We start from the raw sequence: 20,600 nt of genomic DNA, 5'->3' as shown, positions 1-20,600 counted from the left end.
TAAAAAAGTTAATTTCTTGTTTCTCCAAATTCCTACATGATACAAGAATTTTGATGTTATATTTATGTTCAGCTTCAAGCAGTCTATCATAAGCAAAAAAAAATTATGATGAAACAACACTTCAAAAAAAAATTGTTATCTGGTGAAATTAATGCAGGCCAGAAGGGATTAGTGGCATCAGGTTGGCTGAAGAATCTGTTCTTGTGCTGTACAGTTCTACAACGTAAGTGGGATTAGTGTGGAAAGGCATGTTGGTCATCACAGAGATTGTGGGCTGTTTCTATGCTCTTCAATTCTAAGACTCTAAAAGTGGCAATACAGGTAGCTAGCATGGTGAAGAAAGGTAATGCATGCTTGGCTTCATCAAGAGTATTGTGTGCAGTTGTGGTTGCTGTACTATAGGAAGAATATGATTAAGCTGGAGAGGACGCAGAAACGATTCACAAGGATTTTACCAGGACTGGAGAATTTGAGTTTGTAAGGAGAGATTGGACAGGCTGGGACTGTTTATTCCTTGGGTGAAGGAGGCTGAAGGGTGATGTTATTGAGGTTTACTGTATTAAGCCACAAAGGACACAGCTAAGGTGAATAGACACAGCCTTTTCCCAGGGTGGGGGAGTGCAAAACTAGAGTGTGCAAGTTTAAGGTGAAATGAAAGAAATTTCAAGTTGATCTGAGAGTTATTGTTCCACACCAAAAATGATGATAATTTGGGATAAATTACCAGAGAAGGTGTTGGAGGCAGATACAATTACAACATTTAAAAGGCAAACATGATTGTTGTTGGGAGGTTGTGGAATGTGGAGTTGGTGGTGGTGAGAGTTAGCAGCTTTAAATTCCTGGGCATTAACATATTGCAGGATCTGTCCTAGGCCCAGCACATAGATGCAATATGAAGTTGCAGCAGATGGTGAACTCTGCCCAATATATCACGGGGTCATCCCTTCCCACTGTTGATAATATCTACTGGAAGCACTGCCTCGGAAAGGCAATATCTATCATTGAAGATTCCCCACCACTCGGGCCTCACTATCTTCTCACTGCTGCCATGTGGCAGGAAGTACAGAAACCCGAAGTCCATCACCAACAGGTTCAAAAATAGCTACTTCCCATCAACCATTCAGTTCTTCAACCAACCCGCGTAACCCGAATCTCTCCCTCAGTTTTGTAACACTATGGCCACTTTGCAATAAAATGGACTTTATTTTAAAGTTCAAAGTACATTTATTTTCAAAGTATGTATACATTACACAACCTTGAGATTTGTCTCCTTACAAACAGGCACAAAATAAAGAAACCCAAAAGAACCCCTAAAAAAAAGGCCATCAAACACCCAATGCGCAGAGAAAAAAAACAAATTATGCAAACAATAAAAGTAAGCAAATAGCATTCAAAATGAAAGTAAGACCACAGACACAAAGCTAGGCGGTTGCAGTTTAGTTTTGTTCTAATTATGGTCTTCCTTGCAAAATTTATCTAATTTGATTTCCTTGTGAATGTTGTTGTTGTTATTATTATTATTATTATTATTGGAGTTTGGTCATGGCTGAAATTAACTCCTGCCTGGTTAAGAACCTAGAGCTGCTGCAATTTGTCTACTGCCACAAAAGGTCTAGAGTGGACACAATCTCACTGGCTCTTCACTCTGCTTTGGAGCAGCTATTTCAGGCTACTGTTCGTTTAACTCAATGTTCAACACTATCACCCCCACAGCACTAACCAGCAAGCCTCAAAACCTGGGAATCTATAACGCCATTTGCAACTGGATCTTCAATTTCCTTATCGAGAGCCCACAGTCAGTACTGATCACCACCATGTTGACAATCAACACAGGCACACCAAGTGATGTTTACACAGTCCACTGCTCTTCTGTCTCTACACTGTGTGACTAAGCTTTGCTCAGGCACTATCTTTGAATTCATCTGTGACACCATTGTTGTTGGCAAAATATCAGATGGTGATGAGGAGGAGGTGTACAGAAGTGAAGTAGATCAGCAGGTAGCATGTTGTTAAATCAACAATCTCACATTCAATGTCAGCAAGATCAAGGAACTGACTGTGGACTTCAAGAAAGTGAAGTCGGGAGAAAACATACCTTATTGAAAGGTCAGTGGTGGAAAAGGTGAGCAGCTTCAAGTCCTTGGGCATCAACACCTCAGGGGATCTTTCCTGGCCCTTACAGATTGAAGCAATCATGGAGACACACTAGCATCGTCACCAATTAACTGGACTTTGAACACATACGCTCATTCCTCAATCATACTTTATTTTACTCATGCACAAGGAGAGCAGCATGGCCCCAGTCACCACACTGTTCTGAAGTCAAAACAAAATAATGCTAATTTTATACAGAAATGATTAGCAGTTATGGAAATGGACCAGTTGGTCAGCTGTGTATGTTTGGATTTCTTACTTGCCGGATCAATCACCATTCACAATAAAGGTATTAAAAGTCAATAAAACTACAAACTAACAATCAATGATACTTTGAAGTTAGTAAAGCAATCATCCCTTTGTTGGTGTGTGTGTGGGGGGGGGGGTTTTCATCCTTTCATTATCTTCTTATATTGTCTCCAGTGAGTGAAAAGGTATCTGGGAATCTGTTCTGTAAAATGAAGTTACACTCTTCAAAGACTTTTCTTGTCTTGGTTGTCTGCACTCTATTTGCAATCTGTCCTTGCTTGGACATTAAGTAACCTTTGGCTTACCACAACTTACACACTAGTAGCTCCACTTTGTTGCAAGTTTGAGAAGTGATTTGTCTCCAAAATCTTTTTAAAAATTCCTGCAGCATTCTGGTTGATGTATCACAGCCTGGTACAGAGGCTTCAATGCACAGGATCACAAGAGACTTCAGAAGGTTGTAGACAGCCATTTCCATCATGGGCATCCTCAAAAGGCAGTGCCTCAAGGTGGCATCCATTATTAAGAACCTTCACCATTAACGACATGCCCTCTTTTCATTACCTTTTGGGAGGAGGTACAGGAGCCCAAACAGCCACGCTCAATGAATAGAAAGATTCAGATTTCTGAATGGTCTATAGTATTCAGTGTTCCTCTTTTGCAGTATTTTTTAAAAAATTATACTTATGTTTATGTCCTGCCTGTACTGCAGCAGAATAAATTTCACTACATGTCAGCGGTAACAAATCTGATTCTGATATGATGCCATGTGTCTGTAATGCTGCTGCAAATAAGTTTTTCCATTGCACTTGTACAGTAACAACGACACCTGATGATAAACTTGACTTCGGACAGGTACTGTGCTGGGTTAGGAAAGGCGCAGAGTGGGCACAGGCGGTAGGTCTAGAAAGGCATCAGGCTCAAAGAAGATAGGCCGAAGGGCCTATTACTGGGCAATGAACTGCTCAACACTGGAACCAGGAGCTGCACCATCTCTACGGCAAATTCCAATTTCCCGGGTCCAGGGCCCAAAACTCTCACTCGCACCCACACACGAGTAGCAACCGGAGTCCACACTGCTCAGCCTGTTCATGCCAGTCCTTAACCTGAGCAAATCCCGGAAGGCCTAAGCATTAAGCCGGGAGCGAGGGTGCGGCTCAGGCCTGGCCAGGACTTGTACCTAGAGTCACGACTCTTGCCTGGGTCTGAGACTGTTTGAAGACTGGGCACTGTCACAACCCAAGCACTCGGATACCGGTCACGCCATTATATCCCGACGCCAGGCGAGTCCCAAGCCGGCGGCGGACGGAAGAGGCGGGTCTGCGCCGGGCGGACGGGCGGGGTTGGTGCTCCGGGCGCCGCCGCGGCTGCGCACTGGCCGCGGCGAGAGCGCGCGGACGTTCGGGAACGCGCAGGTGCAGCAGCAGCGGCGGCGGCGGCCCCGGTTCGGGCCCCGGGGAGCTGAGCAAGCGGTGCGGCCGCAGGAACAGTGGGAGTCGGCGGCCTGAGCCGGGCCCTGCGACCGGGGGCCTGTCGGGCGATGTAAGTGAGCAGCCGGGGAACGAAGTCTGGGAGCCGGTCCTTCCGGGACAGTGGTGCCCGCTGGCCTGCTGAGAGCGGGGGACCGGGCCCCGACAGCGGGGGCTGGGAGAAGGGCGGCCTGGGCCCGTATCGCCAACAATAAGCTCTGCTCACCGATAGGCACCAAGGGGTAACTGGCCGGGTGGCAAAGCTCCGAGAGGCTGCCGTGTCCTCACGTCGCCCCTCTCTGGGCTCAGTTCAAGTCAAACCACTCAGAACACCACGCATTGGGGAAACATTAACCGGGACAAGGTGTAAATGCTGCAGTTCACCACAGTGCAGCTGCCAAACATTTAAATCCAAATTTACTACTAGAATATTTCACGAGGAGTTTAAATTTTCTAACAATGTTTTACTTCGTAATAGTGGGGAGCAAACACTGGGTACAAGTAAAGCACTTGATAACAAAAGCAGATTTGTTATCACTGACTTATATAATGTTAAATTTGTTATTTTGCAGCTGCATTGCAGGACAAAGACATAAAGTTACTATAAATTACAAAAAACAAGCAGTGCAAAATAAAATAATAACAAGGTGGTGTCAATGGGCTGTTCAGAATTCTGATGGAGGGGAAAAAGTTGTTCCTAAGCTGCCAGAATCAGGTTTATTATCACTGATATATGTTGTGAAATTTGTTGTTTTACATGTATGTTCTGTGACATAAGTTGGTGCTGTTCTGTTGGGTACACATTTGTAGGACTGGTGGTAGAGTACTGGTGAATACAGGTGTGACCTTATAAAGTGGTGAGGAGTACTGGTGAAGACAGGTTTGCCACAAACCCTCAAATACACATGTTCATTCAGTTGTTCCATTAACATTTATTGATGTTCTAATGTTTCTGCACAGTTGGGGGAGGGGATGCAGGGATTCAAACTGAGATTTGGTGTGGGGGAAGGGGAGGGAGCCATGTATGTTCCTCTGGAGAGGGAAGAAAATAGCCTGACAGAGAGAAATTATAGATTCATAGAATTGTAACACACAACTCATCTGTGTTGACTAAGATGCCTATCTGTGCTTATCCCATTTGGCCCATATACCTCTTAATACTTCCCATCCCTGTGCTTGTCCAAATGTTTCTTAAATGTTAGAATTGTATCTGCTACCATTTTCTCTGGCAGCTCACTCCATATGCCCACCATCCTCTGTGGACTCCTATGCTTTCTAGTTTTAGCCTCCCATACCCTGAGAAAAAGACTGATTATCTGTTTCTATTCCCTTCATGATTTTATAAACCACCTTAAGATCATTCCTCAGTGTCCTTTGCTCTAGAGAAAAGTCGCAGCCTACCCAATATATTTTAAGCCCTATAGTCCAGGCAATAACTCTGAATCTTTTCTGCACCCTCTCCACCTAAATTTCAGAGTGGGAAACAGAACTGCACACAATATTCCCAAGTGCTCCCTAACTTCTTTGTGCAACTGTAACATGATATCCCAACTCCTTTAGTCAATGCCTTGGCCAATGAAGGCAAGCATATTAGGCACCTTGGTGCCCACCCTGTCTACTTCTGTTGCCATTTTCAGAAAACTCTGTACTTGTTCCCCAATGTCTGGCTATTCGATAACATTTCCAAGGTCCTTGCCATTCACTGTGCAAGTTTAACTTCCCTAAATGGATCGTTTTGAATTTAGAGAATAAAGAAGGGGAAAGAAAATCCTTGGCAAATGAGGTGAAGGAGAACCTCTCCTTATAACTAATAACACTCCAATCCAGACAATATCCTGATGAACCACTTCTGCACCCTCTTCAGAGTTTCTTGTAGCATTGTGACCTGAACTGCACACAGTACTTGGAATGTAGCCGAAGTTTGTACAGCTGACTGTGACTGTGCCAACTTGAATGCTCAATACACACTGATGAAAGCAAATGTACTCTATGTTTTTATCAACGTATCCACTGGTGGTGTCACTTCCATAGTGCTATAAGTGGCAACACTAGTAGGTGGGATGGATTCATGGGGTGCAAAGCACTTGTCTTTCAGCCATTTCCTTACTTATTTTCCCTGACCATTAAACCTCCTTTTTTGTGTTATGTGCAAGGTTTCTAAGCGTATCACTAACATTCTTTTCTAAATCATTAATATATACAGTGCTGTGCAGAAGTCTTAAGCACATATATAGCTAGGGTGCCTAAGACTTTTGCACTGTACTGAATTTGTCAACGTGGAACAGAGTGAGTTTGTAAATCTGGTGGGAGCAAAGGATGTTTGGAATGGTGAGAGTGGAGTGGAGTGCAGTGGGACAGGTGGCAGAGATGGGGTATGGCACAGGTCCAGATACATCCAGCCCTGAGACACAAGGCAAGGATATGAAATAATTGTTTTATTTATCATTACAGAATGTATGTCTGGTGCTTCCCACTCCCACCCCTCTTCCCAACCATGATTCCTCTCTCCCTGCAGCCTGCACCCTTCCTACTCTCAGTCCACAATAGAGACCCATATCAGAATCAGGTTTATCTTCATTCACATATGTCACGGAATTAGTTTTTTTGTGGCAGCAGCAGAGTGCAATCCATAAAGGCAGTACAGTAGCGTGCAAAGTCTTAGGCACTCTGGATACAGATAGCTATAAATATGTACTTGTGAATAGTACTGTATGACCAACAATAAAGGACCCACCATTGATTTTTGCAGCACCTCACTTCTCACAGGTCTCCAGTCAAACCTCCAATACTATCTTCTGTCTTGTGTGAGCAAGCCAATTTTTATCCAATTGGTTAGCTCACCCTGGATCCCATGTATCCCAAGTTTCTGAACAAGCTTACCGTTCAGACTTTGTCAAAGGCTTCACCAAAGTCCGTATATGTTCGCTACTTTCCCTTTGTTGATCTTCTTGGTCACCTCAAAAAAAAATTCAGCCAAATTTGCAAGGTGTGATCTCCCATGAACAAAACCATGTTGATAATGCTCTTTCCACCACAGACACAAGTGAAAGTATTCATTTGAAAAAATCTCGTTAAACCGGGGCTCCACAATAGATTACAGCACTGATACTGAATGTACTTGTAAAATCTCTTAGTAATTTTGTTTATCTCAATTGCTTAGATAGTTTGTGGCTTCTTTGCTTTCTTGATTTCCTTTCTTATTGTACGGCCACATCCCTTATAATTATCATAATGTTCTTCACTGCCTGCTGACCACTGCCCCAGTTCCCTTGATGAAAGGGATAATAGTGAGGTGTCCTTTTACTGATTGATATCTTGGCAAGAGTGTGCATATGTGTATGTACACCCCAGTTACAGATCAGTGGCCGGATAAACTGACTGCTTGCCTTGCTTGTCATAACCAGGAAGGGGATTGTACTGCAGACCAGTCCTCATTTACATTAAGTATGGGATATATTTTTGTGGCAGCTTTTTTTTATCTTGGGATAATGCAAGACCTCTTGGGACCATTAATTTGGCAGGTACTATAGGAACTGCATTGAGCTTTTGCAAACATTGTTGCATCATGATCAGTTTTTTTTTGTGTGTGGTGTGTTAAACATTGGCCAGGGCAGTAGAGTGAATGCCTATACTCAGAAAACAAACAGTGCCTTTTCTGTCCTTTTGCTCCTTTTTCAGTTCTGCATGTGATTTCTTTCATGTCTATTAGGCAAGTGATACAAGGTCTCACAGCTTTTCTATTAAAGGACTTTGCCTCCAACAGTGTAGCATCTCTTATACTGTACAGAAATGTTAGCCTGGATTTTGTCTTTAAATCTTTGGATTTAGTCCCACAACTTCCTGATTGGATAGAACTGATAAACACACAAGTGAAGGGGGAATGAGAAGAGTCAATATGTATTTTGTGATAGGGTCATAAAGCTTTTGACACATTGGCCTTCATAAGTCAAAGTATTGACTAGAGGAATGTAATGTTGATGTTGTATAAGATGTTGATGAGGCCAAATTTGGAATATTGTGTACAGCTTTGGTCACCTACTTACAGGAAAGATGTGCATTCAATTTCAATATTTAAGAGAAATTTGAATAGGTACATGGATGAGTGGAGAATGGAGGGGTATGGTTTACACACCATACACCCCATGCAGCCCCATCCATGTACTTATTCAAACTTCTCTTAAATGTTGCAATCAAACCCTCTTCCACCACTTTCACTGGCAGCTCATTCCACACTTACACCACCATCTTGAGTGAAGAATTGTCTCCTTGAGGTGTTCCCATTAAATATTTCACCTTACACCCATAACCGATGAGCTCTAGTTTGTTGTCTCGCCCAACCTCAGTTGAAAAGCCTGCTTGCATTTACCATACCTATACCCCTCATAATTTTGAATACTTCAGTCGTATCTCCCCTCATTCTCCTACACTTCAGGGAATAAAGTCCGAACCGATTCAACCTTTCCCAGTAACTCTGGTCATAAAGTGTTGGCAACATCCTTGTAAAGTTTCTCTGAAGTCTTTCAATTATATTGATAAGCTTTTCTGTATGTAGGTATCAAACTGCGCGCAATACTGCAAATTAGGCCTCATGAAAATCTTATACAACTTCAAAATAATATCCCAACTCCTGTACTCAATGCTATAATTTATGAAGGCTAATGTACTGAAAGCTTTTTTCACAAACCTGTCTTATTCGCTGTCCACAACACCCCCCCCTCCCCATCTTGGTGTCTGCTGGTCCAGTTTAGCACATTATCAAAGTCAAGTTTATTATCACTGGCATTTGTTAACTTAGCAGCAGTTCAATGCAATACATAAATCAGAAGAAAAAAAAAGAATAAATAAATAAGCAAATCTTATTCTGCATACTTTATATAGTATACTTATATTGAATAGATTAAAAATTGTGCAAAAAAATCAGAAATACGATATATTAAAAAAAAGTGAGGCAGCGTCCAAGGGTTCAATGTCCATTTAGGAATTGGATGGCAGAGGAGAAGAAGCGGTTCCTGAATTGCTGAGTGTGTGCCTTCAGGCTTCTGTACCTCCAACCTGATGGTAACAGTGAGAAATGGGCGTGCCCTGGGGTGCTGGAGGTCCTTAATAATGGACGCTGCTTTTCTGAGACACTGGTCCTTGAAGATGCTGTGGGTACTTTGTAGGCTAGTACCCAAGATGGAGCTGACTAAATTTACAGCCCTCTGTAGCTTCTTTCAGTCCTGTGCAGTAGCGCCCCCGCCCCCCCCATACCAGATTGTGATGCAGCCTGTCAAAATGCTTTCCGCGGTACATCTATAGAAGTTTTTGAGTGTATTTGTTGGCATACCAAGTCTCTTCAGACTCCTAATGAAGTATAGCCGCTGTCTTGCCTTCTTTATAACCGCATCAGTATGTTGAGACGAGGTTAGATCCTCAGAGATTTGACACCTAGGAACTTGAAACTGCTCACTCTCTCCACTTCTGATCCTTCTATGAGGATTGGTATGTGTTCCTTCGTCTTACCCTTCCGTAAGTCCACAATCAGCTCTTTTGTCTTACTGACGTTGAGTGCCAGGTGCTATTATCAAAACATTGATATAGATGACAAACAACAACGAACCTAGCACCGATCCCTGTGGCATGCCACTAGTCATAGGCTTCCAGTCAGAGAAGCAACCATTTACTTCCACTCTTTGGATTCTCCCACTAAGTCAGAGGTTCTTAACCTTTTATATGCTGTGGCCCCTTCTGACAGTCCAGTGAAGCCTATGGACCCCTTCTCAGAATAATATATTGTAACAACTGTAACGTGATATGAAAGTGTCTGTGACTTCGATTGCTGACAAATTCACAGGTACTGGTAATACTACTGTTGTTTGTTGCCTACGTTCATAATTGAAGGAAATGGGAAATTTCAGTTAAAGGTTCCCGAAAATAAAAATGTAAACTTTTTCCCATCCAAGTTTACGGACCCCTGGAATCTATCCGCGTACCCCAGATTAAAAAACCCTGCACTAAGCCAATGTTGAATCCAGTTGACTTTTTCATCCTGAATGCCAAGCAACTGAAACTTCTGGACCAGCCTCCCATGTGGGAGTTTGTCAAAAGGACTTGCTAAAGTCCATGTACAGTAGATAAGATCCACTGCCTTTCCCTCACAACTTTCATGGTAATCTGCTCATAAATAAGATTTATTAGGCAAAACTACCATGCACAAAACCATGTTCACTATCCCTAATCAGGCCCTATCTTTCCAAATACTTACATATCCTGATTCTTTAAAATACTTCATAATTTACCCTTTACTGATAGCTCACTGGCCAATCGTTTCACAGCTTATTCTTAGAGCCTTTCTTTAAGAACAGAATAACATTAGCTATCTTCCAGCTCTCCGGTACCTCATGGAGTTAAGGAAGTTTTAAGTGCCTCTGCCGGGCCCAGTTTCTGCACAAGGTCTGAAAAGATACCTTGTCAGGCCCTAATTTGCCTCCAGATAGCAAGCAATTCCTCTCCAGTAATCTGGAAACAGTTCATGACCCCTCTACTGTTTTGCCTTGGTTATATAGACTCTATCTTTCAAGTGCAATCCATTTAAAGATCTCCCCTGTCTCTTTCAGCTCCTTGCATAGATGACTGTGCTGATCTTGAGGTGCACCTATTTTGTCACTTGCTATTCTTTTGCTCTAAATGCAGTATATCTGTGGAAACCCTTGGGTTTCTCCTTTACCTTGTCTACCAGAGCATCCTCATGCCTTCTTTTAGCCCTTCTGGTTTCCTACTTAGGTGTTCTCTTGCATTCCTTGTACTCCTCAAGTACCTTATTTGTAGCTACCTGCCGACACCTACTGTGCACAACCTTTTTTTTCTTAGCCGTGGCACAATATCTCTCAAACCAAGGTTCCTAAACCTGTTATCCTTGCCTCTTATTCTAACAGGAACATATAAACTCTGTACTCTTAATATTTCACTTTTGAAGGCCTCCCATTTACCAAGCATTTCTTTGTCAAAAAACACCTATCCCAATCCACACCTGCCAGATCTTCAAATGCCATCAAAATTGGCTTTTCTCCAATTTGGAATCTTAACCTGAGGACCAGTCCAATCCTTCTCCACAAATGAAACTAATGGAATTATGATCGTGTTCCCTGACACACACTTTTGTCACCTCCCCTATAGGAGATCTAATATTTTGCCATTGCTAGTTAGGACCTCTACATATTGATTAAAGAAACTTTCTGAACACATTTGACAAACTATCCCATCCAGTCCTTTTACAATATCAGTCCCAATCAATATGTAGGAAGTTAAAATAATCTACAATCACAATCCTATTTTTCTTCCAACTGTCTGCTTTCTCTACAATTCTGCTTCTTTAAATCCTGCTGAATATTGGATGCTCTACAACATAATCCCATTAATGTGGTTATCTCTTTCTTATACAGCTTATGGTCGAACAGGAGAAGTTCTGATTGTTCTTGGAGAAAAGGAGGTTAGTCAGTGAGTTATACAACGTAGAATAGGCCCTTTGGCCCACGGCATCAGTGCCAATCATCAGATTTACCTGTACTACTCCTACTTGCCTACATTTAGGGACAGAGTTTACAGCAAGAATCAGGACCTTTGGCCCAACAGATCCATGCTGACCAAGGTGCTTTCCTGAGTTAGTCTAATTTTCCTGCTTTTGAACCACCTCCTTTAACATTTTCTATCAATGAGTCTGTATAAGTAACACAAAATAATCTGCAGATGCTGGGGTCAAAACACTCACAACACGCTGGAGGAACTCAGCAGGTCGGGCAGCATCCGTGGAGATGATAAGTCGACGTTTCCACGGATGCTGCCTAACCTGCTGAGTTCCTCCAGCGTGTCGTGAGTCTGTATAACTATCTTTTAAACACAGTAATTATCTCCACCTCTCAAACTTCCCCTACAGCTTGTTCCATATACCCACGACCTTTTGAGAGAAACCTGCCCTTAATGTTCCCTTTAATTATCTGTCCTCTCACCTCAAACCTCTGCCCTCAAGGTTTAGACCACCACCACCCAGAGAAAAGATTGTGACCATTCAGGGTGTATGTGATTTTAAACCTCCATAAGGTCCTCTTTCAGCCTCCTTCACTCCAGGGAAAACAGTCCCAACCGATTCAGGCTGTCTTTGTAACAGAAGCCCTCTATTTCTGGCAGCGACATTGTGAATCTTTTCTGTACTGTGATGGAGAACTCTTGATAAGAACTCTCTGTATACCATGTGCATTTTCTTTCTCACTCCCCTCCCCCTCCCCGCCTCTCTCCTCCCCCGCCTCTCTCTCCTCCCCCGCCTCTCTCTCCTCCCCCGCCTCTCTCTCCTCCCCCGCCTCTCTCTCCTCCCCCGCCTCGCTCTCCTCACCCCCCTCCTCACCCCTCTCCTCCTCCTCCTCTCCCCTCTCTCTCTCCTCCTCACCCGCTCCCTCCCCCTCTCTTCCCTTTTTCCTGCCAGCACTCCCCCTTGCCTGCCCCCCCCCCCCAACCCTCTACTGCATTGGTCCTGAAGGGTTTGGCTTTGTGGTGCCCTTCCTGCCATTCACGGCAGAATATTCCATTTATTTAGAAATAGGGATATGTAAATGTGTATATGTTTTTTGTGTACTGTATTTAAAGTAGATACTTCTGTTTATTTTATAATATGATTGTAACTGTATTGTGGGGTGTTTTATATCCTAATTCATATGTTGTCTTAAATTAACTTTGTAGTTAATGATGGTATGTCTGGTGCCTTAAAAGAAGTGGCGAATAGCTTTCAATCGGGGAGAGAGAGAGAGATTGAACTGCCGGGAGTTCACACTGGGCAACATGTAGAGCTGTTATTGTGTTTTCTGATGGATATCTTTTTGTTAATATTGGTAGCTTTTTGCTCTTTTCACTAATTTTTAAAATTTTGGTTTTTTGACATTCTGAATAAGCACCCTTGTACTATAGTGCTAAGAAACTCTGGCCATCTTTTTCTTTGGTCAAGACCCACATATCTGTAACATGCACCCTTTCCAGCTTCATCACTTCTTTCTTATAGTGTGGCAACTGGAACTACACACAATACAGCAGGTGTGGTGTCATGAACATCGTGTATGGCTCAAACATGACGTGCCAACTCTTGTAGTCATTGCCCAGACTGTTGAATAGCAATGTGCCAAATGCCACCCTCACCATCCCACCAACCTTTATTGTCACTTTCAGAGAACCTTGTATTTGTACCCAAAGGCATCTCTTTTCAATAACACTTCCCAGGGTTCTGCCATTCACTGTGTGTCATTCCTAAAGTACAGACTTCTCAATTGTCTGAATTAAATTCCATCAGCTATGACCTTGCCCACTTTCCCAGTATTGATATCTTGTTGTAACATAAGACAACATTCTTCATTCCCACATCACCAATTTTGGTATAATGTGCAACCTTATTGACCCTACACACTTTAAATCAATAACTAATATATGACAAGAGGGGCTCCAGCACTGATTCCTGTGGCACACTTTTGGTTTCAGGCCTCTAATATGAAAAACGATCTTTCATTATATCCGCTGTCTCCTTCGACCAAGCCAGTTTTGTATCCAATTTGCTGCTGCTCTTTGGATCCCATGTGTTCTGACCTTCTGAATCAGCCAACCGTATTTGAAAAGCCTTGCTAAAGTCCATGCAGGCATCTACTACCCTGCCCTCATCAGTCTCCTCTTTGTCACTTGCTAAAAGAAATACTCAAGTCAATTTTGCGAGATTTGATTTTCCATATACAAAGCCACTCTGACTGCCTGTAATTAGTCCTTGAATTTAGTCATAGTCATACTTTATTGATCCCGGGGGAAATTGGTTTTCGTTACAGTTGCACCATAAATAATAAATAGTAATAGAACCATAAATAGTTAAATAGTAATATGTAAATTATGCCAGTAAATTATGAAATAAGGCCAGGACCAGCCTATTGGCTCAGGGTGTCTGACCCTCCAAGGGAGGAGTTGTAAAGTTTGATGGCTACAGGTAGGAATGACTTCCTATGACACTCTGTGCTGCATCTCGGTGGAATGAGTCTCTGGCTGAATGTACTCCTGTGCCCACCCAGTACATTATGTACTGCAATTTCCAAATGCAGATAGATCCAATCCCACAGAATCCCATCTAATAACTTTCCCACCACTGATGTAAGGCTCACTGTCAAATACAGACAGCAAATATTCATTTCAGACCTTGCTCATCTCCTGTGGTTCAACACATAGATGACTACATTGATCCATAAGGAGACTAGTTACCCTTTGCTTTTTTTAAACAATCCTCCTTTATCTTGTTTACTCTTTCCTGTACTTTTCAAGGGACTCACTTGATCTCAAATGCCCATACCTGATATATACCATTTTCTTGACGATCCTCATCAGACTGAGATCCCAAATCCTGTCAGCCTTGCCTTTCACTCTCAAGAACATGGTGTCCCTGAACTCTTCTTGTTTCACTTTAAAAGCCTCCCACTTAGCAGAAGGCCCTTTACCTACAAATAGCCTCTCCTAGTCAACTTTTTCAAGTTCCATTGAAATTATTCTTTCCCCATTTTAGGACTTTGACTTGTAGACCAGTCTAATCTTTTCCATGACTTTCATGAAACTAATAGAATTATGGTCTCTGTGCTGTCACTGAGCCTCTTGCTCAGCCTTATTTTCCAGAGGAATTTAGCCCTTTGTTTTGTCGGGCCATCAATAAATTGTTTCAGAAATCTTTCCTAGACACCCTTAACAAACTATCCCATCTAATTCCTTGGCACTGTGGCAAGCCAGTCAATGTGAGTGAAGTTTAACTCACCTACCATTCTAAACCTATTATTCCTACATTTATCTATGACCTCCCTACATATTTGCTCCTCTAATTTTCACTTATTATTGTGGAGCCCAAAGTAACAAGCCCAACAAAGTGATCACTCCTTGTTTCTATAGTCTACCGGAATGGCCTTGCTGAACATTTTCCCTGGGATATCCTCTCTCGGTACTGCCATGATGTTCTCCCTAATCTCTTCTCTTACTTCCTGTCTCTCTGTACAGGTGTCCCCTGCTTTTTGAACGTTTGCTTTACGAAATCTCGCTGTTACGAAAGGCCTACATTAGTTACCTGTTTTCGCTAACAGAAGGTGTTTTCACTGTTATGAAAAAAGCAGCGCACGAGAAAAAACAGTGCCGATAAAAGGCAGCGCGCAAAAAAAAGCAGCGTGCGCCCCGAGCAGCCGCTCTCCCCTGGATTCGGAACGGCATTCTTGCCAGTGTTGCTTAAACATGTGCCTGTGAGCAGCCATTAGCAAGATGAGTTCTAAGGTATTGGAAAAGCCTAAAAGAGCTCGTAAGGGTGTTGCACTTAGCGTAAAACTAGACATAATTAAGCGTTTTGATCATGGTGAACGAAGTAAGGACAAAGTGAGTTTGGCTTGTGGAAGTTGACAAAGATGATGTTGAAGAGGTTTTGGCATCCCATGACCAAGAACTGATAGATGAGGAGCTGATGCAATTGGAAGAGGAAAGGATAACAATTGAAACCGAATGCAGTAGCGAATGGACCAAAAGTGAAGTCGTCCAGGAACTGAATGTGAAGCAACTATGTGAGATTTTCACTGCAATGATTGCAGAAAAGTACGACTTTAATTTTGAAAGGGTATGTTGGTTTAGGGCATATTTGCAGGATGGTTTGAGTCCTTACAAAGAACTGTATGATTGAAAAATGCGCGAGGCCAGCAGTCAAGCATACTATCGTTTGTCAAGCCTTCCACATCAGCCACAGCTGACGACGAACCTTGACCTTCGACATCGAGGCAGGCAGACACAGAAGAAGATGACCTTCCTGCCCTGATCGACGATGAGATGACACCCCAGTGGTCCCAACCTCCGGGCTGCGGACAGATACCAATTCGCAGAGAATGCAGCGGTAGCCGGGAGGCACCCAGCATGTCTTTTAGAAAAAAGCCAAAATAAACAAGCTAATTAATTAGGTGCCGCCCGGCACGTAAATTAGTTAGCTTGTTTATTTCGGCTTTTTTTCTTAAAGATGTGCTGGATGCGTCCCGGCTACCACTGTACCCCTGCATGCTTTGCGGATCGGTATCGGTTCGCTGCCTGGAGGGTGGGGGCCACTGCACCACCCCACCACCCCAACCTCCGACAACTCAGCCTAACACACCGTCATCAGTGTGCTTGGCGTTAACTTCCTAATTCCAGTAAGTGATACTACACCGTACATACATTATTTCTACTTTATATAGGCTGTGTATTTTTATGATTTATTTGCTATGATAACAGCAGTTATAATGGGTGACTTCAATCTACATGTAGACTGGGTGAACCAAATTGGTAAAGGTGCTGAGGAAGAGGACTTCTTGGAATGTATGCGGGATGGTTTTTTGAACCAACATGTCGAGGAACCAACTAGAGAGCAGGCTATTCTGGACTGGGTTTTGAGCAATGAGGAAGGGTTAATTAGCGATCTTGTCGTGAGAGGCCCCTTGGGTAAGAGTGACCATAATATGGTGGAATTCTTCATTAATATGGAGAGCGAGATAGTTAATTCAGAAACAAAGGTTCTGAACTCAAAGAGGGGTAACTATGAAGGTATGAGACGTGAATTAGCGAAGATAGACTGGCAAATGACACTTAAAGGGTTGACGGTGGATATGCAATGGCAAGCATTTAAAGGTTGCATGGATGAACTACAACAATTGTTCATCCCAGTTTGGCAAAAGAATAAATCAAGGAAGGTAGTGCACCCGTGGCTGACAAGAGAAATCAGGGATAGTATCAATTCCAAAGAAGTAGCATACAAATTAGCCAGAGAAAGTGGCTCACCTGAGGACTGGGAGAAATTCAGAGTTCAGCAGAGGAGGACAAAGGGCTTAATTAGGAAGGGGAAAAAAGATTATGAGAGAAAACTGGCGGGGAACATAAAAATGGACTGTGAAAGCTTTTATAGATATGTAAAAAGGAAAAGACTGGTAAAGACAAATATAGGTCCCCTGCAGACAGAAACAGGTGAATTGATTATGGGGAGCAAGGACATGGCAGAACAATTGAATAATTACTTTGGTTCTGTCTTCACTAAGGAGGACATAAATAATCTTCCAGAAATAGTAAGGGACAGAGGGTCCAGTGAGATGGAGGAACTGAGCGAAATACATGTTAGTAGGGAAGTGGTGTTAGGTAAATTGAAGGGATTGAAGGCAGATAAATCCCCAGGTCCAGATGGTCTGCATCCCAGAGTGCTTAAGGAAGTAGCCCAAGAAATAGTGGATGCATTAGTGATAATTTTTCAAAACTCGTTAGATTCTGGACTAGTTCCTGAGGATTGGAGGGTGGCTAATGTAACCCCACTTTTTAAAAAAGGAGGGAGAGAGAAACCGGGGAATTATAGACCGGTTAGCCTAACGTCGGTGGTGGGGAAACTGCTGGAGTCAGTTATCAAGGATGTGATAACAGCACATTTGGAAAGCGGTGAAATGATCGGACAAAGTCAGCATGGATTTGTGAAAGGAAAATCATGTCTGACAAATCTCATAGAATTTTTTTGAGGATGTAACTAGTAGAGTGGATAGGGGAGAACCAGTGGATGTGGTATATTTGGATTTTCAAAAGGCTTTTGACAAGGTCCCACACAGGAGATTAGTGTGCAAACTTAAAGCACACGGTATTGGGGGTAAGGTATTGGTGTGGGTGGAGAATTGGTTAGCAGACAGGAAGCAAAGAGTGGGAATAAACGGGACCTTTTCAGAATGGCAGGCGGTGACTAGTGGGGTAACGCAAGGCTCAGTGCTGGGACCCCAGTTGTTTACAATATATATTAATGACTTGGATGAGGGAATTAAATGCAGCATCTCCAAGTTTGCGGATGACACGAAGCTGGGTGGCAGTGTTAGCAGTGAGGAAGATGCTAAGAGGATGCAGGGTGACTTGGATAGGTTGGGTGAGTGGGCAAACTCATGGCAGATGCAATTTAATGTGGATAAATGTGAAGTTATCCACTTTGGTGGCAAAAATAGGAAAACAGATTATTATCTGAATGGTGGCCGATTAGGAAAAGGGGAGGTGCAACGAGACCTGGGTGTCATTATACACCAGTCATTGAAAGTGGGCATGCAGGTACAGCAGGCAGTGAAAAAGGCGAATGGTATGCTGGCATTTATAGCGAGAGGATTCGAGTACAGGAGCAGGGAGGTACTACTGCAGTTGTACAAGGCCTTGGTGAGACCACACCTGGAGTATTGTGTGCAGTTTTGGTCCCCTAATCTGAGGAAAGACATCTTTGCCATAGAGGGAGTACAAAGAAGGTTCACCAGATTGATTCCTGGGATGGCAGGACTTTCATATGAAGAAAGACTGGATGAACTGGGCTTGTACTCATTGGAATTTAGAAGATTGAGGGGGGATCTGATTGAAACGTATAAGATCCTAAAGGGATTGGACAGGCTAGATGCAGGAAGATTGTTCCCGATGTTGGGGAAGTCCAGAACGAGGGGTCACAGTTTGAGGATAGAGGGGAAGCCTTTTAGGACTGAGATTAGGAAAAACTTCTTCACACAGAGAGTGGTGAATCTGTGGAATTCTCTGCCACAGGAAACTGTTGAGGCCAGTTCATTGGCTATGTTTAAGAGGGAGTTAGATATGGCCCTTGTGGCTACAGGGGTCAGGGGGTATGGAGGGAAGGCTGGGGCGGGGTTCTGAGTTGGATGATCAGCCATGATCATAATAAATGGCGGTGCAGGCTCGAAGGGCCGAATGGCCTACTCCTGCACCTATTTTCTATGTTTCTATGATTTGGCAGCTTCATAGCTTAAAGGTTACTGGAGAGAGTGTTTTGCCAAGAGCGCTTGCGTGAGATTTTCGCTATGGAGAACAGTGCAGGCAATCGTTGTAGAGAAGTATTTCTAATTTATATAGGCCGTGTATTTATCATACCATTCCTGCTTTTGCTATATGTTACTGTTATTTTAGGTTTTATGTGTTATTTGGCATGATTTGGTAGGTTATTTTTTGGGTCTGTGAATGCTCACAAATATTTCCCATATAAATAAATGGTAATTGCTTCTTCGCTTTACGACATTCCGGCTTATGAACTGTTTCATAGGAACGCTCTACCTTCGGATGGCGGGGGGAAACCTGTATCCTGGTACATTAAGCTGCCTTTCCTGCCCATCCCTTAACCACGTTTCTGTCCTAGCTATAATATTACAAAATCATGTGCCAGTCCTTGCCATGAGTTACCTGTAAAGCTTTTTGCATTAAAGTAGATGTAGTTTAGTCTCTTGGACCTTCTTCACTCCCTGTTCGGCCAATGCTTAGTTTGCCTTGTAGACTTGCCTCAACTTCTGTATTTACTTCAACTTTCTCAACACGAGATTCTACAGGTGCTAGAAATCCAGAGTAATACTCTCAAAATGGCAGAGGAACTCAACAGGTCAGGCAGCATCCTGATAAAAAGTCTCGCCTGGAAAGGTCAACTCTTTTCCTTTCCATAGTTGCTTCTTGACCGGCTGAGTTCCTCCAGCATTTTGGGTGTGCTCATCTGTACCAATACTACTTTGTATTGCAACCTTTCCCAAAGTAGATTAAACCCACCAGAGGAGCTCTAGACCCTCCCAAGTAGCATCAGCAAATTTGCATCTGCAAGGAGGTTGGTCCCTCTCCGGATTAGATGCTACCTTCCCTTCTTGTACAGGCCATCTCTGTTCTCTTCCTTCTGGCTAAATAAACAAAAGCCTGAAAGCAGATACCACAAGGTTTAAGGATAGCTTCTTTCCCGCATAAGAAGAATCTTGATCCATCCCTGAATATGATAAGATGGACTCATGACCTTAACAGCAGTGGTCCCCAACCTTCGGGCTGCAAAGATGTGTGACTGGGCCACAAGGAAACGATATGATTTGGCGATATGAAACAATATGAGTCAGCTGCACCTTTCCTTATTCCCTGTCACTCACTGTTGAACTTGAACACACACCCCTCCCCCGCCCCCCTGGTCGGCCAGTCTGCGAGAATATTGTCAATATTAAACCAGTCCACAGTGCACAAAAGGTTGGGGACCCTTGCCTTACAGTTTCCCTCTTGATGACACTCAACCTTATTGTCGGTCTGGACCGTACTTTCTCTCGAACTGTAGTACTTTATTCTGAATTCTGTTATTGCTTTTCCCTTGTACTACCTCAATGTACAGATGTGGTGAAATCACCTGTCTGAACAGTGTGCATGGCAAGTTTTTCACTGTACTTAGATGCATGATGTCAATAATAAACCGATATACATGTCCCAGAAGAGATTGCAATGATTGAAGAAACTGAATATCTCTTCTGCAAAAGTTCTTGAGCCAGGCATTCATTTGCCCTATCCTCCTATTCCTACCCTTGTTAGCAGTGGGAGTAATTCTCAATTTACAATCTAGAAGTCCTGTTTTTTTTAACCTTCAGCCAAACTCTCGAAAGTTCAAGGACAATTTGACAGGGACAGATCTACATATTATGTTCAGGTAGGTTATACAAAGGAAAGCTGTTGTCATGAGCTGATACAGATGCAGATTTCAGGTTTCAGATGAGGGATACGGGAGATAAGACAATGGACTGCTTAACCCTGCAAATGGAAGTTGCTGTGTACAGAGAAGGTGGAAGGAAATATAAGCAACAATTGGGAAGGAAATTGGATAAGCATTTGAAAGCAGTGAGATTAGAGCAGGTAAATAAGGCTCACTGGTGTGCTGTACTAGGAGTAGATATG

General features: G+C 43.0%; 1 protein-coding gene across 2 annotated transcripts in view; it reads left to right on the top strand.

Moving 5' to 3' along the window:
- Positions 1 to 1,189: 1,189 nt before the first annotated feature.
- Positions 1,190 to 20,600, top strand: part of fastk (Fas-activated serine/threonine kinase) — an 80,151-nt gene continuing 60,740 nt past the window's right edge. Inside the window, exon 1 of one of the 2 annotated variants that reach the window (XM_063061136.1) lies at positions 1,190 to 3,945. The gene's annotated coding sequence lies outside the window, so the exon portion shown is untranslated. The remainder of the gene's footprint in view (positions 3,946 to 20,600) is intronic. The other variant, XM_063061126.1, reaches the window with a different exon arrangement.

Source organism: Mobula hypostoma, chromosome 1 (genome assembly GCF_963921235.1).
Source record: "Mobula hypostoma chromosome 1, sMobHyp1.1, whole genome shotgun sequence".
Lineage (NCBI taxonomy): Eukaryota > Metazoa > Chordata > Chondrichthyes > Myliobatiformes > Myliobatidae > Mobula > Mobula hypostoma.
Note: the sequence above shows the minus strand (reverse complement) of the source record. Positions and strands in the feature narration are given on the sequence as shown.